Source organism: Rosa chinensis, chromosome 5, assembly GCF_002994745.2.
Source record: "Rosa chinensis cultivar Old Blush chromosome 5, RchiOBHm-V2, whole genome shotgun sequence".
NCBI classification, from domain to species: Eukaryota; Viridiplantae; Streptophyta; class Magnoliopsida; order Rosales; family Rosaceae; genus Rosa; species Rosa chinensis.
In genome coordinates this window covers 48,063,468-48,087,654 of record NC_037092.1, presented here as the reverse complement: position 1 = coordinate 48,087,654, position 24,187 = coordinate 48,063,468, and the positions used below count along the sequence as shown (strand labels likewise).

At 41.4% G+C, this 24,187-nt stretch overlaps 1 pseudogene; it reads left to right on the top strand.

Annotated features, from left to right (window-relative positions):
* Window positions 1-2,814: 2,814 nt before the first annotated feature.
* LOC112203964 lies at window positions 2,815-4,116 on the top strand (annotated as a pseudogene).
* Window positions 4,117-24,187: the final 20,071 nt, after the last annotated feature.

Sequence of the window (24,187 nt, the reverse complement as noted above, 5' to 3'; positions counted from 1 at the left end):
ATATGGACTAGTTTGAATTATATATTGGTGGTTGGAAGACCCCTTGATAAGCCTCGTGGTTGCATTCTAGACTTGGCTGAATCTAATTACTAACTTGGTAAGCAATTTTCCTAAACGTATGTTCTGAGTTCTCTACAATGATTCTGAAGAGCCTTGGTTGACTATATTCTCTTATCTTCAGCCAACTGTTTTGATCATGATTAATGCATTTCCCCCTGGTCTGGCTGTATTAGTTGTATCCTCACCATGACTCGATTTTGACAGATATGCGAGTGTTCAATGAGTTGAGGAAGCTGGAAATGTTCTTCAAGGATGAGAGCAGGCATGGCATTTCGATCATTGATTTGTACAACCTTGTTTAGCATGCTGGCAACATCCTATCAAGATTGTAAGTCAAAATCCCTCAACTTTTTCTTTAGTTCATAATGAGCAACATTGTTGAAATCAGGAAAAGAGGTAGTTGTTTTGTTCATAACCATATATCAAGGTATCGTCATTTTGGTCATATAGATTGTGCAATTTAGTTTTGTGTTTGACTTTGTAATCCTTCATATAATATGCAGATTTGAGTGCAACTATTGGGGGGCTTCATAGATTTAGAAAATAGCTTTGGAATTTTGATTGGTTAGATATCTAATTCATAGTTGAGTACCTAATTCATATGAAAACTATAATGTCGGGTAGGCTTCATAATCAGATTTATAGCCTCTCTTTTGATTCCAGGAAACGACTAGTTTTGCACATATTGTTGTTGCATTGGAAAATGAAGGAATTAGTTCCTTCCTTTTTGACTTTGCTGGAAATGGGCAAGGCTGTGGACCTTGGTATTTAAGTTTAACATGTTTTATGATGAATTTCAGTACATTAATGCATGCTCAAATATCTTGGTGCTGATTTAGCTGTGGTATTTCTGTTTTCAGGAAAGTGAAGGTACCTTTCAGTATGGTCCCTATCGTATAGAGGCCGATGACTTGCATGCTGTAGTCCAACACTTCTCTGGAGCAAATCGTGTACCAAGTAAAATCATTGGACACAGTAAACGTGTGTTTTTGGGTTACAAATGGTATATGGTTTTGGCACATTTGCTTATATGGTTTTGTGTTCTGGGGTTGGTTTGCGTAGCCCCAATCATAGTTTTAGCATGTTGCAATAAGCTAAAAATAAAAATAATAACATTAAAAGTGTTTCTCTGTGTTTACCATGTTATAATGGCAAGGGATTGTTTGCTAGAATGTTATAATCACCAGGGAGTTCACCATTAACATCCACAAGCGCCTCCATGACACAAAAAGATATAGCCACCTTTTATAAAATGTGTTTTTTTTCTTCTGTCAATTGGATTGATTGATTGATAAAGAATAAATAAAAATTTGTGGGCATTGCTATTTATTCACTTTTGGCAGATTCTTTTTGGGGAGGATAAAACAATAGTAGTGCAAGATCCATCATATCTAATTCACTTTTGTTTTTGTGCTTTATTATCTATATATCGTCTCTCATCTCCATCTCCATCTCTACTCTCTCTCTCTCTCTCTCTACACCCACTACTATTGTTTTTGCTAAAAGAAAATATTTTGAAAGACTTGGGACTATTTTCTGATTATTTGCTAAAAGAAATTCATTATAAACAAAGATTGAGTACTATCTTGATGAGTTAAAGTGCGCCATCTGTTTATGTTAAAATTTTGAGAACAACGAGTATATTGCATGATGCATCAATGCTTCCTTATTCGTTTCTATATATGCACAAACATGTATACACAGTAGTAGTTCTTTAGTTTTTTTTTTTTTTTTACTGAATGCACTAATCGTGTTAACCGCACTCTGATGAATGATCACTATTATTTAGGTGGATCCTTTTGACGTTTTTGATGCGTACTTTGGGGGAAGGGGTGAATCAGGAGGCATGAGCTTCAATTCCTTAACTCAAGAAATCATGGCCTTGGCATTCGGTAATTGTCTAGCTGTGATGTTACTATTAAATGGTTCTGTACCTGTCAATACATGTCGTTTTTTGCCTTAACAAAGTAGAATTCGATATTATTTTGCATGTTTACAAAAGTATGCTATTACTATAACCTTCAAATGATGTCGTCATTCTTTTATGTTTCAGGTATGAACTGCAACTGAGCTTTGAAGAATCCATATTCAAAGGACAAAAACTTAGAGAACACCATTTGGCATGATATCCATGGTAAAGAGACCTTTTTTGAATATTAAAATCTGTACTACATCCAATTTTGATTTTCTTTGCCACATCATGCAGATAATATTGCAAGTATTAAGGAAAATTTGGAAGTGTAATCTGTATGTGTGAGTGAGTGTTTATAAATTGTTAGAAGCTCAATGTAATATGTTCAGATATGCTGTACGTACTTTGATAGAGTATCTGATAGTTATCTAGTCTGCCTCTTTTACCAATCCTCAAGATCTCATTATATGTTTTATTGATCTGCCATGTTTTTTTTTTAATGCAGAAATATGATGCTTGCAACTGCTGCAACTGCCCTTGGCATCCAAGTTGGGTGTGGATTCAGGCCTAAGATTCCATGTAGAAGATGAATGTAGAGCTATGAGGGGGGTGCATAATCACATGCCATATTACTGTTTGAAGCCTGAAGAGAGCAAAGCTAAAGCAGTCGTAAAAGGGAGAGTAGTGAAGGAGAAGAGGTTTCCTATCATTAAAGGCATCACTCCCCAGTCCAAAGTTGACTCTTTTTACCAATCCCACACCGGAAAGGTTTCTTCTTCTGCTTCCCTCTTAGTTCACTTAATGATAAATTGTTGGACATCAGTAAAACACTATGCCTTTACTCTGCTGAACATATGATATTTGGAGGTGGGTTATTTTATCTAGCATGCTACATTATCCCAGTTTAATCAGGAAGAAAAGTAAAGTCAGAGCATACTGTATTTAATAATATTTACTGTGCGATTTTTGGAGTGTTTATTCGTGTTGCTACCTTTTTGTCATGTTTGTGTCATTGAATAGGATATATTAGATCTTTCTCATCACAAATATTGTTGAAATTAAATTGTGGCAGTGGAAGGAACTGATCCGGTTAGGAGAGAAAAGTTGATTGAGCTGCTTGATATAGATCTCAAGTGGCGAATGCATAAAGTATCTGATGGGCAGCGACGCCGAGTGCAAATCTGCATGGGACTTCTTTATCCTTTCAAGGTATCATAGGATCTCATATATATGGGTTTGTAACAAAAAAATGAAACGCCCTGCACTCTTAAGAAGATCCTACGATGATTTTAAATTTTAACTTCATTTTGCATCTTTCTAATGATAATTGTGTATGGTATAGAATTATATGAGTGCTGCATGTTTCATTCCACGCTTGGGGTACATCCTGCACATTATAGAATCTCCACCTATTGACTTTATAATTTTGTCTTTGGACTCTGGTAGGCTAAAATGTGGTAGATTTTCTTTTGGCATATTAAAAAGTGGAAGCATTCTCATTTTCTTCCAAGTTCTGTTGCTTGATGAGGTAACAGTCGACTTGGATGTTGTTGCTAGGATGGACTTATTAGATTTCTTCAAGGAAGAATGTGAGCAGGTATGGCTTTGTATCATTGATCTCTTTTTGTTAAAGTTATAACACATATACACACTCCATATATGAGATCTGGAAGAGCTTTGAATGGGGCAAATGACACAAGTCATTTGATAACAAAAACTTTTGTTTTCTGGTCAATTAGCACGACTCATATCTATCTCTCTTAATTGGACCCATCTTAATTATGATTCATCCTGCGTTTCATATAGAGAGGAGCTACAATTGTATACGCAACTCATATCTTTGATGGCTTCGAAACACGGGCAACCCATTTAGCTTACATCCAAGATGGTGAGCTAAAGAGAGCTCAGAAGTTATTGGAGGTTGAAGAGTTGAAGAGTTCAGTCAGTCTGTTGTCGAGTCCTGGCTTCGTGCTGAAACCAAGCAGGAGAAAAAGAAACCCAAAAATCCTGCCCAAACGTCATCTCCTTTTGGTATGTCGTCAAGACACATGGCGTATTACCGCTGATATCTTGATGAAGTTAAGATAAAATCCAAATTCAAGGCAAATTCTTAAATTCATTTTTCACCAATCCTTGGTTTACCCACAAATATCATATGTTCACCTCCAATTGTACTTTTTCCCTTGTATGTTGACAGGTGATGAGTTCCCTTGTAGATCAAGACGGATTGATACTCTCATATCTTAATTGATTGCTCATTTCTGGCACTATCTCCAGGTCTAAACGGTACAAACAAGAAGCTGCAAAATTTAAAGCTGAGATAGGCATTCAATACTAGAAGCTTAGTTTTTTTATTCATGTGTAGCTAGCTAAGAATGCTCTTGTTTGGTGCATTATCTTGTTACTTGAATGTATTGATGCTTGAATAATGGTTCTTGAATGATATATATGGATTAGAGTATTGTTTATATGGTAATATATTGAGCATTATTCTGGACAAACATTTATATTGATATTCTTCTTGTTGTTCAAGGTTTAGTCATACAACACAATACAAAACAATGTGTTGTATGAATGTAAAAGAGTTCAAAATTGAGGCTTCTCCTACAACAGTCACTAGTTGGTACCCAATTGATTACAGTATTCACACAACGGATAACCAAATATAGTTGTTGTGTGAACTAACAACCAACAACAAAAGAAAACAAAATTCTGTTGTGTGAGATTCATAACACACAACAGAAATAAAATGATCACTGTTGTCTGAGTAATCAACAGACAAGGGAGATAATTTTACTTCAGTTGTGTGTTACTTACCTCAGACAACAAATATTAAGTTATATCCGTTGTCTGTTTCTCAGACAACAAATAATGAGTTATATCAGTTGTGTGTTATGAATCTCAGACAACAAAGAATGAGTTATATCCATTGTGTGTTATGAATCTTAGACAACAAAGAATAAGTCATACCTGTTGTGTGTTATGAATCTCAGACAATGGCAAAATTTCATCTTCTGTTGTCTGAATGTGCCGAGGCATCGCCGCGCATGCCATGCCAGGCACATGCTGCGCAGAACTCACACAACGGAAATAGGTATTTCTGTTTAGCAAACTATTATCACACAACGGTGAAATCACCGTTGTCTGATTTTTCAATCACACAACACTCACTTAGACCACGGTGAGCTTGGTCATCACACAACACAAATTCACCGTCGTCTGATGACCTTTTTGTAGTAGTGTGTGCACACATATAGTAAAGCATAGATCACATATACACTTAATCACAAAACAAACTCAAAATCCAAGATCATGCTTAATCTATCCACAATCATAACAAGTTAAGTCCATGGCTCATCATTGGGGTTGGAAAAGGCATTAACCAATTCTAATTACAAAAAGCTAATATTTTTTTTTATAGGGCACCCAAGCCCTCACCCCACACTTAAAACCAACATTGTCCTCAATGTTGTCAAGTGAGCTCGAAAGCTAAATCCATGTTGGATTTAGGCATGAGAGTGAAGTCCGGGCGAAGGCACAAGAATTAAGTATGAAAATAAAATCTAAATGTGGAGAAAAGATACGGAAAACCCCCTTTGTTGAGCCTCCATTACTCACGACCTTCGGGGAAGACAAATATGAGACACCAACCTCAAGGAACAAGGCCTTGACTTCCTTAAAGTATGCTCCAAGTTAGCTCTAGGTGCTCATGAAAGATCGACTCCATTGAGAAATATATAGTGTACAAAGAGCAACGCGTCACCAATAGGCCACCAAAAAAATAAAGACAAAGATCCTCCATTAAGCTAATAGGGTTTGCCACCTCCAACACACCTCATGACTACCCACAGATTACCCTCCAAGGATGAAATGAAGTGCAAAGAAGTCCAACCAACCCGAGTGAACAAAACTAGTGAGTGCAGAAAACTTCCAACAATGACCTTTCTGTATTTTAATGCCCATATCTCAAAATTAGAAAGTGATAAGTACGTGAGACCCCCTGAATTGGAAAGTAGACTCAAAGAGCTTTCTATCCATATAAAGTGAGCCACCTATCTCTAACAGAGATGAAAACCAACACTGGTCAAAGTTGCCAACTTGTAATGAGGTCTGCTGCTGACCCTCAGTCACCAAAACTGCAATAAGTTGGGCTCCAGAGGTGCAAAGAGAGTGAGACCAACTGAAAATTAAAGTAGACTCATCAAGATACCTTCTATTAAAATTTCACTGGAAAATTAATTCTTAGTCAAAAATCGTTGGCCTCCAAACTCACTGTTGTGTTCTGCAGTTTCTGACCTCTGTCACTTGGAACTCAAAATATAAAGCTAGGAAGGTTCAATTTAAAAACTGTTTCTGTTGTATAGAGAGAACATGTGAAGACACATCTCTGAAAAATTTTAGCTCCAAATTGCTTGGGATGCAGTAGATGTCGCTTCCCAAAGTCACCATACAGAAGTTGTCTCTGTTCTGACCTCCATGCATTAACCATTGAATAACTGAAGTTCCAGACACTCAACAAGGCTGAAAATTTGGCACAAGAAAGTAGACATACAGGAGAATAGCCCAGAAAATTTCAACTCAAAATAGCATGTATATTGGAAGCTATAGTCACCCAAAATCAACTGAACTTCTGAACAGAAACTGCCCACTGCATAATTCATTCTCCTTCACACTTCCAACTCTGAACACCTCCCATCCTCCCAAAATGCCTCATAAGCTTTATTACAACAAGAATAAACTACGAAAGAAAGAAATACTACCGATGATGTGCTAGGGTTGCCTCCCTAGCGAGCGCTTTGTTTAAGGACTTCATTGCCGGTCCATAAAACATGAACTTTGTCAAGGTGGATACTTCTCAAGTGCGACCACCCTATTGTTTGGGGCTAAGGGACTCCTTGACATGTCATAGAGGAAAGACCAAGAGCTATCCATGAATATTGCAATTGGTGACCAAAAGTGGAGCTTCTTAATCTTCCTCTTCTTCGCAATTTTTCTTCTAGAAAGCCAACCTTGCATTCTCCTTCTCAAGTGATGTAGAAATAATGCTCTTAGGAACAATAGGTGGTAGAAACTCTTAAGAGTGATGGGAAATAGTGAGTGAAAGTTCCACTTCCTTTCCAGTCCATCACCTCATTGTAGAAGCATTGACCACTTAATGGTGGATTGAGAGGTAAAAGTACTTTAATCTCAATTTTCTCATTAAGAACATAAGTGCTCAATGTTCTACTCTCTACCTTGGGAAGCTCATGATGGATCTCCTTGGATGTGGGAGGAGAGAAAACCTTCAACTTCTTTATCATTACAATGCATTAAAGGACTCTCTTCCTCCTTGGGAATATCAGCCTCAAGGATTAAGGGATCATGGTGTAGCTCTTCAAGCTCCGCCTCCTCCTCACTAAACAAGCTATTCTCTTCTTCAGAATCATCTTCATATTTCTCTTCTTCATTGTGAAGATTAGATTTCCAATATTGCACCGGTTCCTCCGAAGTGTAGTCTCTCAACCCACTTGCTTCAAAATTTCCATAACCAAGCACACTTTCTTGTACATGAACATCACTCTCTCGATCTTGAATAGGCAATTCTTGCTCATGATGCTCATAATGCACTCCTCTTAAAGAAGGCTCCACTTGGTCAAAGAAAGACTCTTGCTCATGAGAAATGGTGAAGGGTGGCTCTTGTGCAAAACTAGGCTCAAGTTGCTCATTGGAATGTGAAGTCATTTCTTGAGAAGCTTTCAATTGAGCATTGAAGGCTTGCAATTTAGCATGCAATCGGGCTTGGGAAGCTAGACATTGAGCTTGAGAGGCTTGCAATTGAGCATTAGAGGCTTCCAATTGAGCTAGTTGTTCTTCAAGTGATGGCTTCCGAGGCTCAAAAGCTTGCTCTTGTGGATATGCCTTGGGTACAAATGTCTCTTGATACATGCCCATCTTATACTCATACTCTCACATAAAATTCGGGTACTCAAATCTCAAAGAGCATTATTCAAAAGGTGAGTGCCACGGAGAATTACATAAAGCACAAGGTTGGTTGTAATAAGGCATAGGACTCTTGGCATAGGGATTCCACTCTTGATAGCCTTCACCATTATAACTTTGTTGCTCATATCCCCTAGGATCATCCCATCCATAGCTCCACCGATCCATAGCTCAATGTGAGAAAAATATATGCCTATGAGTTTCCACAAGTGAGATTAGTAACCAAATATATAATTACACGCATATAAATGAATATAATCACCACACCCAATGGGACGGGATGTGTGAAAGGAAGTCAGTAGCTGGCAACATGGGACCGTCGGAAAGTATTTTCGAGGATCCTAGGGATGACGAGGAGAAGTATGTCAAAAAGGAGCCTGTCAACCCAGAAACATCCTTGAAGTTTATCAACATCTCCAACGAACACCATGAGCAGATAGTCCTCATCGGCGCTTAGCTAGCCCCAGAGATAGCGGCTGAACTCACCCAGTTTCTACTTGACAACACCACCGTCTTTGCATGGTCCTACGCTGATATGCCGGGCATCTCCCCTAAGATTATCACACACAAGTTGAGCATAAAACCATCCTTCTATCCTGTCAAGCAGCGGCGAAGGGCCTTTGATGAAGAGAGATATCGTGCAATAGGGGAAGAGGTAGCCAAACTTCATAACATTGGGTTCATCCGCCAAGTTAATTACCCCAATGGATCTCCAACTTGGTCATGGTTAAGAAGCCTAGTGGAAAGTGGCAAATGTGTGTCGACTTCAAGGGTCTTAACAAGGCATGCCCAAAGGACAGCTTCCCGCTACCCCACATTGATCAACTGGTCGATGCAACAGCTGGACACGAACTGCTCAGCATGATGGATGCCTTCTCTAGCTATAATCAGATCAAGATGCACCCCTGCGACCAGGAATGCACCACCTTCACTACCGACAAGGGCCTATACTGCTACAATGTCATGCCTTTCGGTTTGAAGAACGCCGGCGCAACCTATCAACAGTTGATGAACGCCATGTTCACGGAACATCTTGGTAGGATAATAGAGGTATATGTGGACGACATGTTAGTCAAAAGCATCAAGCCCAGCGGACATGTGGCAAACCTCATAATCATATTCGCCATTCTCTTGGCTTATGGCATGCTCCTCAACCTAGAAAAATGTTTCTTTGGCATCACTGCCAGCAAATTTCTGGGCTACATCGTCAGCGAACGGGGCATAGAGGCTAATCCTGACAAGGTGCAGGCCATCCTCAACATGAAGGCTCCAGAATGGAAGGTGCACGTTCAGAGCCTCCAGGGCAAACTAACCGCCCTCTCTCGGTTCATCTCCAGACTCACTAACAGGTGCCTCCCATTTTTCAAAGTTCTGAAGAGGACCCACAAGAAGGTAATTGACTGGACACCAGATTATGAGGCTGCATTCCAGAGCTTGAAGGAATACTTGGCATCAGTCCCACTTCTTTCCATTCATGTACCAGGGGAGGTACTGTATGTCTGCTTGGCAGTATCCAAAAATTGATACACTAAAAGCAAGCGCATAATTTAACCCTGAAATGTCATCGTTAGTATATAGTAAATAGGGATTGATACGTGCAAAAGCATTCGCCAATTTAAACCCTGAAAAATGTAGTTGTTAGTATAGAATAAGCAGGGATCGTTCAAGCCGGGGATTGAGGGTGCTAACATGTGAGAAACAAATTAAAGAATAGAATATACAATTCTACGAAAATTACAAATTTACAAGTACAAACATGCATAAATTTCGAACAACAAAAGAAACAACAAAGAGTTAGAGAGCAATCTTACATTCACACAAATTAGAAAACAAAGAATGAGAGAATAACAAAAATATACAAGTATATATATAGGCATGGACGAAAATAAGAGAGAAAACAAGTTAGAAAAGGTTTAGAAATCCTACTCCTATTTATACACAATTTACAAGTCCATATCACATTGGGAATCCATATACAACAAGGATTACTAGTTATTATCTAATTAGAATTACTTAATCTACAAGAAAACAAATTATTGACCAAGTTAAACAAGAAATCCTAAGTCAAAACTAACTCTAACTACTTTTCCTAAAAAACACCAAAGCATCCCTAAAATTTAGGAACACCTAAAAAACACAAGACAAAAGCCTAAAAACCACCAAATTAATTCCTAGAAAACACTAACACATATTTACTATTCACGGAGACACTATTCACGAAATTAAAAACATTTATTTTTTTATTTTATTTTTATTTAACTAGGTTAACATGCTACCTAAAAATCTAAGTTAATTTTATTTATTTACACAAACAAGAAAAAGTAAAGATAGGGGGTTTTTGAAGATTAAACTATGAATTTTACGAAAATAAACAAAGAACAAGAATCGTTTTATTTACAAAGGTGGGAAAAGAAGGGTTTTTGGAAAACAATTCATCAAGAACAATTCATGAACAACATATTCATGCATCCCTTAATCTTTATTAATTGCCAAGAACACCATCAATCAAGACACAAAGATCAAAGCAACCAATGTCCCTTTTAACTTTCTTTCTTATGTGAACCGAAATAGCAAAGCACTAAGTCAATTTATTTTGAAAACCCGAATACACACATACGTTGAAAATTCGTTTTCAAATCATTAAGTTCAAGAAAGAATTGATGAACATGCAAATCCAAGCACTCAAAGCAAGTCAAAACTTATCATCACATGCATAATCTGATTTCGACTCAAAGCAAGCCTTTACTACTTATTTCGAATTAAGGTTCACAAAGCATCAACCCTAATTACTAGCAAGTTACATGCAAGTCATCCTAATTGTTTGTCAAACTTAGAAAATCATTAACATGTAATGAAGCATAAAACCAGATTATTATTCTTTAATTTCGGCAACTAAGCAAGATCAAGAACACATAAACACATCAATCATGAAAAGAACCATCTAAATTGCATCCAAAAATCAGTTTGTCACATCATAGTTTCGGTTTAAACAACAGAAATTACAAAGCAGAAATTCTAACTACAAGAAAGCCAAAACCGTAAGAATACATGAGAAGATGATGGTGTGAACAACCCTTGATCACGTCCCAAGGTCCAAAGCAGATCCAAGATGATGCACAAGTGTTGATCACGGCTAGGAAGATGGATGGTTACGGCCTTGCTCCTTGAAGATTGCGAAAACCTGAAAACTAGAGAGAACAAGTGAGAATACGAAATTGTGGAGAAAATTCTGAACCTTGAAACGTCTAATACACAAGGTATATATAGGAGAACGTCTCAAGGCACTCCCAATTCGTTTCTACTTGGTTTCTCTTAGTTTATGTTGATTAAGGACTTCTTTCTCACGAAACAGATTTCCGGCAGGATTGACCTCAGTCCACTAAAACGGCCATAACTTTCTCTAGAAAATAGCTATTGATGAGCCGTAAAAAGCTTTGGAAACTAGACATCCGTAGCTTTCCAACCATATAAAGATCATAATTTTCTGAGCTCTGAGAGATTTATGACACTCCGTTGAAGTTGACTGATCTGCACAGGCAGATTTCCGAATCTGTAATGGATTTGACTTTTAATGCACAAGTTGAGTCCAATTCGGTTTTCCTTCACATCACATGCCTCTCACATGCCTTCCACGCCTATTCTGAAATAGAAACGTCAAGAACCTTCAAGAACCCTCAAGAATCTCACGAAATTCCAATCCTTACTCAACAAGAAGTCCAATTTCCACATTGCTTTGTAATTCGAATTCCTTGTTGCTTCCTCTTCCTTGTGCACGGCATATGACCTTCTTGAGACTTCTAGATGCTCCATGAACGTTCCATAGCTCTCCTAGTATGAGTAGAACTCCATATGCAAGTAGGTTTCCTAGTTGAATACTGCTTCCTTTTCCGAGATGCTTCCACACTCTTCCGGAACCTTCTTGAGTAATCCTTATCCAACAGGGACTCCTTGTCACACAAGGATTCCATATTTGAGTAGAATTGGGTTTCCCTGTCCAAGTAGAACTTCTAATTTCTGCGACTTAAGAGCCTGAATCCAAGTCAGCTTCTGATTCCTACTCCAACTAGGATTCCTTTTCCTAGTCAAACTGGGAGAACTTCCATTTCTTCATTTCTTTCCATTTCTGCGCCACTTGTGCCTTCCTTAGCCACTTTTGGACTTTGAGACTCCATTTACACCTGAAAAACACTAACTAAGTTAAATTGATCAAGATAAAGGAAATAACTTAGCAAAATATAGGGTTTAAACATTATAAACGTCGCATTTTATGCTCCTATCAGGGATCGTTCTATTCCGGGGATTGAGGGTACACCTGTAATTGCAAAAAAAAATTAATAAAAGTAAAAAGTGTTATTTACAAAAATAAAACAAAGAATAAAAATATATACAAATGAACACAAAATGGGGTTTTAGGATTATTAAATTAAAAACTAAAATAAATAAAATAAAGAAAATGTAAAAACATATATACACGGGTGGAATGAGAGAACAAAGATCAAAACCGAAACTATGATCAAATTCGATTAAATCCTAATATTGTTCATCTAAGTCATGAGAAAGGAGTTGATCATGTGAAATATTTGAAAGCAAATAATTTCCCATTTTTTACTTTTCAGTGCTAATTAACCTAAGTGAAAGCACAAAGATTAATCCTATCAAACATGTAATCAAGCCCTAGAAAGCTAGTCAATCATGACATGTTTAACGCATTAAGAACAAAGAAAGGCTATCAACTCAAGTGTGCAACTTAGTATGAAAAAGTCCACCTAATTGCAATCCTCTTTAATTAAATTCGATTTTTATCCAAAACCTTTACTACTTCGATTCAAGTTACACAAAACAAAAAGTTGATTTCATGTTCTTAAACCTAGCACCATTCATATCAAAACCCTAAGTGTTTCGAACCACATAAGATTAAAATACAAAAGATATCTATAAAGCAAATTTAATTAAACAAACTCACATAAGCAACTCTCGAATTACAATATAAGAGTCGAACTCATTTAATCATAAAAATTCCAGAAATAATAACTTTGTTCAATCATGAATGTCAACTAAAACAAAACCAACGAAATTCAAAGCAAAGGTTACAAAGTAGAGGTCGAATTACACCGTGGATGGAAGATGAGGATGGATGATTTTCATTGTGATCCTTGAAGCTTGAAAGCAAGTCTTCAATGGTGGATGGTGGAGGAATAGGTCACGGCTCCTACTTCTCCCTTCGGCCTTGCTTGAAATCCGTGGCTTGCTTTAGAGGATGGAGAGAATTTTCTAAATGAAGAGGTGTTTGTTGTGGTGGTGTTGTTGTGTGATGGTGTGTAGAAAATGCTCCTATTTATAGGAGGATGGCAACTTAGTCTCCAAGTCTTCAAGATTTATCCACATAGCATTAGCCAATCAGAGAACGCCACGTCAGCTCTGCTATGTCATCCAATCAATAAGAAACCTCCAATTTAACACCTTGATTTAGGGAGATTATTTTTGAATTAATTGCATGATTATTTTCTGATTTATCTCCTCAAATAACTATCCAAACATGCCACACAGCTTCGACCAATCACAGAATGCCATGTCAGCTCTGCCATGTCACTCAACCAATCAAAAAGCTCCAAAATAAATCCATAATCTTTCCAAATATATTATTGCTGATTTTCCCAAGATTTAATCTGATTTTTCTCTTAATTTTCTGCCAAAATACTCTTGAGTGAAAATAGGAATGAATCTGGACTTGTTTTGGACTTTTTCTCCCTTAAATCTCTCCATGGCATCATTATCCTTGATCATCTCTTGATTTTTGACATTAACTCCATAATTTCCCATGGAAAAATCAGCTTTAATTCCCCATAATATCTCCCACGTCATCATGTGGTCTCCTAATGCCTTCAGGTTTCCTAGCCTCATCAGGATTCCTGCGTTGACTGGGATTTCTAGTCGGACCAGGAAAACTCCATTTCTTCATTTCAGCTCCATTTATTCCAACGTACCTAGAAAATAAAAATTATATTAAAATTTAATTATTTAAGGAAATAACTAAGTAAAATATAAGGAAATAATTATTAAAATGTTGCATTAAAATGCTCCTATCAATCCCCATCAGCGGTAAGCTGCGCCATTGTATGACGAGAGGGTCAAAAGGAGCTCCCCGTATTCTACGCCAGCAAGGGGCATGAATGGTGCGGAGACAAGATATACCCCCTGATGAACTCGAAATGAGTTCTCAAAATTAACCCTGTTGACAATTGTTAATATATAGCAAGTAGGGATCGTTCTATCCGGGGATTGATGGTGCTTCTGTCATTAAAGCATCAAATAAAGAATTAAGGGTTACTATCACAAATGGTACCTGAACTTATCCTCTATTTTATCGATGGTACCTGAACTTCAATTTTGATCACAACCAGTACCCGAACTTTTCGATTTCATTTTAAATGGTACCTAGAGCCACATTTGATCACTATTCCGACTAAAAACGGCATGGGAGGCGATCATAGTTATGATTTTTGATGATTTCGAGGGTCGATCATATATAGTGATGATTTTTTGGTAATAGACTTGCTTTGAACTTGTTTTTTTTTTTTTTTTTAGATTTGGCTTCTTTGGCTGGAATAGTGATCGAAGGTGGCCTTAGGTACCATTTAAAATGAAATCGAAAAGTTCAGGTACTGGTTGTGATCAAAATTGAAGTTCAGGTACCATCGATAAAATAGATGATAAGTTCAGGTACCATTTGTGATAATAACCCAAGAATTAAAGGGGATTTTCGAAAGTTGTTTATTAACTAATCTAATTATCTAACTAACTAATTACAATGACCAATCAACCAAGAATCAAGATGAGATGGACGGATGAGATGCATTGATGAAGTTAACAACCTTTAACATGAATTCAAGACTACAAATTATAATTTTCGAATCAAAACATCAACTTGAACGAAATCAATCAAGAACAAACCATGAACGCGTGCATGCATAAGTTCTTATTACTTTCCTTATTTAAATTAACTAGATGAACGCACCATAATTAACCTTATTAATCATGCAAAGCTAGTGAGTGATCAATCCATTAACAATACACAATTAACGTAAGAAACACGTTGAAAGTTTGATTGATTTAAGAAAAACACACAAGTTAGAACGCTAATCAAGCATGCAATTCTCTTTGTTGATTTACCTAAGTAATTATAGGTTTTCCACTTTAACTAACAAGACCTAGGAAGATAGCATCTTATTATGGATTCAATCATGCAATTCGAAACCTAAAGTGGCCACTAAAGAAATCGAAAACATAATAGGTGGGATTGAAGATCAAAACCAACAAACATTCAAGAACATATAGAGATTTCGAAAACTATAAATCTGAAAATCCTAAAATGAATTCATGCTTCAAGGCTATTGGAAACTAAACATCAAAACATTTACTTTAATCTAACATAAAATCGCAACATCCAAGAAATCCAAAAACAAAGAACGCTATTTTTAAGTTACAAGATAGCAAAACCGAAAACAAAGTTCTAGGGTTCATGGTTACACTTTTAAAGGAGCTTCAAGAACGCAAGCAGATCTTCAAAGGTGGTGGACTGCAAGGATGGAGAATAGAGGAAGAACTTGTTTCACGGCTTCAAAATCTTGAACACTTGGAGAGGCTGAACCTTTGAGAGAATAAAGGGAGTTATTGCAATTTTGATTCAAGGTTTCATGATGATTTTGAAGTTAATACATCCCTTCTTTATATAGTGCACGGCCTAGGGTTAGGGTTTCCTAGGAATTCTCTCTTGTGACATTATTCAACCAATAAGAAAATTCCATTTGGATTAGAGAACAAGTCACCTTAGTCTTGGCCGAATTCTCCATGTATTTAGTCCATATTTCGGCTTCCTTGTATATAGAGTAATAATTCAATATTTCTTCCTCAATTTTCTCTCCAAAAATTCCGAAGAAATCCGAAAATAATCCCTTAATGTATTTGCCGAAATCTTCTTGAATTTTCCTTGTATTTCTCACGGCAAAAAGCAATTAGAATGGACCATGGACTCCTCAAGACTTCCTGTAAGGATCTAGAGACTCATGTGCAAGTCACATGCTTCAATCTTTGGGCCAGGCTTCTCAATTGGACAATTTCAAAGCCCATTCCTTTGTTGCCGAAATTCCTTGTGCATTCTAGAACATTCTTGAGCTATCTTGAGTTATCTTGAAGCCACAACATCTCCTAGGCTCACCAGGACTCCTAGTGTCATCAGGTTTCCTCGTCCAACTAGGACTCTGTCATTTCTCATTTCTCATTTCCGAACACCATTTTTCCGAGCTCTTTCCTAGTTTCATTAGGATTCCTACTTCAACTGTAATTCCTTTTCCTGGTAGAACTAGGAAAACTTCATTTCTCCATTTCTTTCTCATTTTTGTGCCACATTTCCTCCTTGCCTTCATTTCCTTCTTTTCTAGCTCTTCTTAGCTCATTTCCTGCGTTTAGAGCTCAAATGTACCTAATTACAACAACGTAAGTTACAAAATGATATTGTTAAGAGAATAACTAAGTAAAATGTAGAAAAAATGACACTAAAAACATAGAAAATATTAGCTCAATCACCCCCCTAGAGCAGCTCGCTCTCACACTCATTGTCTCCGCTAGACGCCTCCGCTAATACTTTCAGGCCCACACCATTCGTGTCTTAACAAACCAACCGCTGAAGCAGGTAATGTAAAACCCTGAGCACTATGGGCGCCTCAGTAAGTGGGCCATAGAGCTCAGCGAGTTCAACATCGACTACAAGCCAAGGACCGCCATGAAAGGCCAGGCAGTGGCAAATTTCATCGCTAAGCTCACCAAGCATCAGGATGAACCCAACTTAGGGACGCAAGAAGCCAGCACAAAAATGGTAACAGCAGTCAAACTGGAACCTCCATGTAGATGGCTCCGCATGGGCTAAGGCCTGCGGCGCCGGAGTTATCTTGACGGGACCAGGGGGACTAAACGCGGAATGCGGGTTAAATTTCAATTTCAAAGCCTCAAACAACATGGCGGAGTATGAAGCGCTCATTGCCGACTTACTCTTCTCCATCGACTCAGGAGTTAACAGTGTCAACATATTCAATAACTCTTAACTAGTCGTTAACCAGGTTAATGACAGCTTCCAGGTCGAGGACCAGCAGTTAGCGGCATACTTGAGGTACGTCAAGACACTACTCAAAAAATCAAATTTCACACCATCACACATATTCCCAGGGAAAAGAACGCCAAGGCTGATTCACTAGCAAGGCTAACAACCGCCCAACCAAACCAAAGTCCAGCAGACACAAGGGTGGAGTGCCTTGACAAGCCAAGCATCACCAAAACCCTGGCAGAAATCTTCAATATTGAGGTCAATCCCAGCTGGATGGATGAAATCGTAGAGTACAAGCGCAATGGAACACTGCCCACTGACAAGATCGAGGCAAGGCAACTTAAGCGAAGAGCAACCCGCTATAACATCTAGAATGGCAAGCTTTACCGCCAAGGGTTCACCCATCTCAACCTCCGGTGCCTGAACACAGATGAGGGAAAGATTGTTCTTGCCATGATACACGCTAACCACTCAGGCGCCAAGTCTCTAGTCAATCGCACAATGCGACAGGGCTACTGCTGGCCCACTCTCGGCGATGACGCCAGGAAGGTCTCTAGATCCTGCCACAAGTGTCGACAACATGCTGACCTCCCCCACGCCCCGACGGAGCCCCTGTCGATCATCATTGGCCCATGGATCCACTCCACGTGGGGCCTGGACTTGCTTGGGAAATGCCCAACCACCAAGGGCCAATTCAAATACATCATCGTCACCATCGACTACAACAGTAAATGGATAGAGGCAGAACCACTGAAGGCCATAACTACCGCCAAGGTAACTCACTTCCTCTGGAAGAACATCTATTGCCTCTAAGGCATCCTCCACACAATCATCACAAACAACAGCACACAGGTCAACAACAAGGAACTCATATCTTTCACCGCTAATCTTGGCACCAAGATGACTTTTGCATCTGTTGCTCAGTCCCAAACCAACGGCCAAGTCGAAGCAGCAAACAAGATGTAGATACCTCTACTAGCAAGGCTATTTTCTATGTCACCAAGCATAAGTAACACCCTCTTGGGGGGGGCCACTAGTCATGGTGGGGCCCAACCACGACTTGCATCTTGTAGCCCGATGTCCAAGCTACTCCACGGTATTCGGAAGCGGCCAATATCTCGCCGGGAAGCCACATTCTCGGCCTTGCCAAGTTGCCTCCATAATAGGTATTTCTACACTAGAATAGTGGTTTTAGCATCCCACATTGGAAAACATGTAAAGGAAGGAGCCTCCCTCCCCTATAAAAGGAGACTCATTCCCACTTACTCATCATCCCATTACATCTCTTGTAATCCTCTTGGGCCGCAAGGCCTAAGCACACTAGTTAAGCTTTCAAGTGGACGTAGTCTCCTGCTAAGGCGGGAGACGAACCACTATACTTCTTGTGTCATGCTCTCTCTCTCCCTCTCTCTAAAGCTAACTAGAGCCTTTGGTTCTAACGTTAACACAAGATAATCAAGAAGCTGCTAAAAAAGAAGCTCGACTATGCCAAGAGTTTATGGGCGGAGAAACTCCTGGAAGTGCTTTGGGCCATCAGAACCACCCCATCTTCCGCCACTGGTGAAACACCATTCTGCATGATGTTCGGAACTACGGCCGTCCTACCTATTGAGGTCACTCAAACTACCGCTAGGGTCGAGGGCTACTGCTCCGAGACCTACAACGAAGGTGTCAACCTCGACAAGGATCTCCTCGAAGAAGGACACCACAAGGCCCATTTGCACAAACTGCAAAACAAGCAGTGGGTATCACGTTTCTACAATGCTAGATTCAAAGCCCGCAACCTCCAACTGGGGGACTGGGTAAAGAAGGAAGTCATTCCACCGCCAACAGCACTCCGCCCAACTTGGGAAAGACAGTACAAAATAGTAGAAGTCGTTAGCCCCAACACCTTCTACTTAATGGACAAGGATGGCATCACAACGACCCACTCTTGGAATACTGAGCACCTTCGGTATTACTACAAATAGTCATGCCGCTACCTAAGAGCATCTTGACTTAGCTAAATTTTTGTTCAATATTTAGCTAAGGGAAGCTACCCACCTGGTACAACCCCGCTTTTGTAAACGCTGACCTATCAGCTATCAATGAAACGAGGAATTATTCAAACCATTGTCTCTAAGTCCAAGCACAAGAGTTAACTGGCAACGCCAACAATATTCGGCGGACCACATCCGCTACATCACGCACTTGGAACAATTTTAATTCCTTTAATGTTTCGTTGATTAGTAAAAGCACAAGTCAAAACTCTAGCGGTAAAACAACAGTCACCGAAAGGAATCTCACACTTCGAATATTTCAAAAGCAAATTTCTTCATATATTCAGGGTCGGGAGTCCCAGCCCAAAAGTAGTCACATTACAAAAATATAGAAGCCTCAGCGGCATTACAAAAGTAACATAACATGGGAGCAGCGGCAACCTCTTCATTGCTTATCGGCGGTTGTTGGGCGCCCATGCTGCTCATCTGGTCAGATCCAGGAGCAGTGGGGCTTTGCGTCACCATGATGCCATCTGCTCCAGTATGGGCGACCATGAAGTCAGCACGGCAAACTTCAGATTGGGTAGGAGGTAGAGTCCACTGAGAATCGCCCACCGGACGCTCACTACTCTCTCCACTACCTGAGCGGGCACCCTCTGCTGGCGTAGGAACCACGCTATTCGCAGGCTCCCATTGACCAGATGACCCGGCGGGTTGGGACGCTTTCACCCAATTGACGGCGCCCTTCTGCTTCAGCATGTCCAAATTGGCGGCAGCACCAGCCTTCGCCTCCTCCATCATGGCTCGCTTGTACTTAGCAGATTGTTTGAACGCCTCCATGGCGGCAGCCTCAGAGTGGCTCTTCTCAGCCTCCAGCCGGGCAACCTCGCCCTCTAATCTTTTCACCTCCGCAGATTTGGCGGCAAACTTCCTCTGAAGAATCTCAACTTTCTTGGCCTTTGCCGCCACTTGATCCTTCAACAAAGCTATATCCTGCTCTAGTTTGGAGATGTGGTCGTTCCGCTCGAGGTCCAGCTCAATGGCCACATTCAGCTTGCCTCGGGCATCCATAGCGTCACACTCTGCATTAGTCAGGCGCCACTCCACATCCGCCAGCTTATCCTTGGTCTCCTGCAGCTCCCTCTAGAGACCTTCGATTTCCTCCTTCAGTTGCCACTCAACTTCAGGTTGGCGTGACACCGCCAAAAATAACTCATGAAGCCCCACTGACAGATGCCTGAAGGCCGAGCTGAAGGCCGATTGTTGGACAACTGTCGTACGCACGGTCCTATCCAGCCCGCCGAACCCGAGCCTTTCTCAGAGATGGAACAGGAACTCCGGCTCATAGTCAATCAGAAACTCCGCATATGACGAAAAGGAATCTAGACCGCCCTACGGCACCGCCCAAGCCATAGCCACCGTCTGTGAGGCTTAGTTGGCTCTCTTCTGTTGGCGGGCCCCAATGGACTCCACATCATCTGCTTCCTCCTCCTCCTCGTAGTCACTCTGCCACTGCTTCCTTTGCAGAACCACCCATGTAGCACCAGCAGCAACAGACCTCAGCGACGCCTGCGGTTCCAGACCAGCAATGGTAACGGGCTCTCTCTGCGGCACCATTTTTTCTGTCTGCGACCCTTGCCGCTGGGTGACAACCTTCTTGGTCCGGGCTGGAGCGCCAGTAGCTTGGCTCCCTCCGAAGGCCCCTTGCTCGGAGCCACCTCTAAGCGGCCCCTCCGGCAGGCCAGCGGGGGGAAGGTGTGAATGGTGGGGCATTGGTAGAACCACCGGAGTCTCTGACAGACTCACTGCTAGAGTCTACGGATCAACGGTGGTTTGCTGCTTGGCCAGCCCGACAGCGTACATGTCTTCCAAAAAATTCGCAAGCTCGGCGCCGTCCATAGGTTTATCAAAAGCCTCCCGATTGGCTTTGTTTCCCGACGGTGAATCTGAACAACCATATCACTAGTTAGCTTTGAAAAAAAAAAAAACACACAACAGACTAGCCGGCGGGAGTGACTTACCAATGTTGCGTGTCAGCCTCAGGTCGACCAACAACTCCCACCCGGTGAGCAAGCCAAGATAGAGCAGGTTGTGGTTCTGCCAGCAGCCTTTTATCCTCACCACGCGACACTGCTCTTCGAGCGTCAAATTAAAACGAAGACCCGCTACCTAAAAAAAAAACCAAGAACGATTAGAAAAAAAATATATACACTACTGGCATGTCATACAAGCAATATCCGCCAACTTGGGCCAGCGGTGACTATCGACAACCTCAGATTGGCTAAAACTCTGACTTAATCCTATACGTCGGCACCCCATCATTTGCTCCGGCATCATACTCCCACCCCGAGGTCACCACGCAAAAGGTTGCCCGCCAGGGAGACATTGAATCTTTCAGATTCTCCAGCAACTTGTGTGCCCCCTGTCGGCGAGTGAGGTTCACTTGTCCGCTACACCCTTATCACCTCATGTAGACAAGCTCGTAGAAATGAAGTACCTCAGCCACAATCGGCCCTTCACACCCAGATAGACGCCACAGAGAGTTTAGCGTTAGTAGCAACAGCCACATGTTAGGGCAAATTTGCCCAAAGGCAAGGTCAAACTCGCATACCAGGATCTGAAGGTTGGGGAGTAACGGAAAGGTGACCCCCTTGCGGAAGATGGCTTCATGAACGGCAGCACACCCCCATGGAAAAACGGAGGCCCTCTCATCAGCAGCGGGCGGACGCAATTTAACCACACCAGGTAGACGGAAGACCCACTTCACACGATTGACGGCAGCTGCCGTCATCGGTCCTCCAGCCTCGTCAACACCAGTGCCATGGCGGAAAACCCAGACTGACTCTACCTCTTCCCCGCCAGGCTCACCCTCACCAGCGGAACCGCTAGGCCGCTATTGCTTGCTAGCCTCTCCTTACGCCTTTTGAGAGCGCAACGTCCTTCCTTGCCCTTGAACTTTTTGGATGACCGACACGACCCATTGCAACTTCCCAAAGTATGGTCTGCAGCGACTCGATGTCTAGCGGTTCGAACAGTGAGGTTCCTACAGGGGCAGACGGATGCAACTAGTCAACGAACATCCTATCTGCCACGCTGAGCGACACGTCAGACCCAAAATCCTCACTGCTCAAGATCTCTAAGACGCTAGCCATCGTAAACCTTAAAACCAAGGTTAGTTAGTTCCAAAACCTATCTAAACTACCCCTATGTCATATTTTAGCCAAGAACATCAAACCCAGAAAGCGCCAAAACAAGAACACAGCGCATATATATCCAAAAGACAGATTCGACAATTTTGCTAATCCATAAACCCTAACCCCCTATCAAACAGTCACACCCATCCCCAGAACCCATTCTAGACCCTCAAACACATTGGGAAATAACAGAACTCGCCCTAAATACAAAAACAAAAAAACAAAAACAAAAACAAAAACCAAATAAAGCAAGGACGAGATTCGGATTACCCACCTCAAAGATGGGAACTTTGATACGCTTAAGGGTGCTCATCTCCGCTTCAGAGGGTCTTCGTCCTCCAAAGATTGATAACTTCATGAAATTGCAGAATCTTATTCTCGGCTCTCAGAAACAAAGCTTGAACATGACGACTCAGAGTTTGCAGTGAAGAAGATGCCAAAACTACTGTGGTTTCCCTCTCTTTTATGTCAACATCAAACCAATCCAGGCCGTTCGCTGAAAAACGACATCGCACGACAGCCATACACGTGCCCCATGATCGCACTTACTCTTAGGATTAACCGAGGGGTCGCCTCAATTACAAAATCAATAATTACTCGCACTAATGGCGAAGACGCGGGCGTGCTACAGGGACGTTATTCCATACACTATCTTAATACATGTTGGCCACATGTGTCGTCAGACGAAGCATCTAGCATAAGTAACCATCAAAGGTCACCAATCCTCGGAAGTCTCCGCTAAGTGCCACACCGCTAGCGGAACTTCTCCCTTCATCTTGCAAGCAGAAATCTCCGCTAAGCGCCATGCCGCTAGCGGAACTTCTTCCGTCATCTTGCAAATGGAAGTCTCCACTAAGCGCCACACCGCTAGCGGAACTTCTACCTTCATCTTGCAAGCAGAAGTCTCCGCTAAGCGCCACACCGCTAGCGGAACTTCTACGTTCATCTTACAAGCAGAAGTCTCCGCTAAGCGCCACACCGCTAGTGGAACTTCTCCCTTCATCTTTGCAAGCGGAAGTCTCCTCTAAGTGCCACGCCGCTAGCGGAACTTCTCCCTTCATCTGGCAAGCGGAAGTCTCTGCTAAGTGCCACGCCGCTAGCGGAACCTCTCCCTTCATCTTGCAAGCGGAAGTCTCCGCTAAGCGCCACACCGCTAGCGGAACTTTTGGTGTCATTTGGCAAGCGGAAGTCTCCGCTAAGCGCCACACCACTAGCGGAACCTCTCCCTTCATCTTGCAAGCGGAGACTTCCGCTAAGCGCCACACCACTAGCTGAACTTCTTAATTCATCTTGCAAACGGAAGTCTCCGCTAAGCGCCACACCGTCAGCGGAACTTCTCCCTTCATCTTGTAAGGCAATTTCCGCTGAACGCAACACCGCTCACTGGTCTACCACCAAGCAGGTCCCCGCGACACCGCTTTCCGCTTCCTATCAGCTGAGGGATTTCCGCCAAAGGCTATTCCCGAGGCAACGCCTGTTCCTGACGACGACCGCCACGCGGCGTTACAGTCAGGCTACGTCCCTCGGGGACATGAGGACACGTCAACAGTCTACGACAACCCTGATCAGGCAGGTTGACCCTGCCACTAGGGTACAAAAGATTGGGCTCGCTACCCAACACCTTCTACTCAGTGCAGCTCCCCTCACAAACAATATACCAACCAAACAAAGGTCTATCTTAGCCAGGGAGTGGGGGACTCCTTGGGGGGCCTAGCAAGGGCCCACCCGAAAGGGTACAAATCGTTTGCTCAGTAAGTCCATGGTTGACAATGAACTGACGCTAATTATGCTTTTGAAAGTCTAGAGGAAGTAACGCTTCGAACCGCTAGGCAACTCCCCAACCAAGATTGCCTTCCTTGACTGGGGGACTTGTACTTACATAAGCATTTGCAAGCATAATTAGCTATAATGAGCCACGCTCATGATACCGCTAGCGGTACCAACTACCACCAATTGTATGACCTAC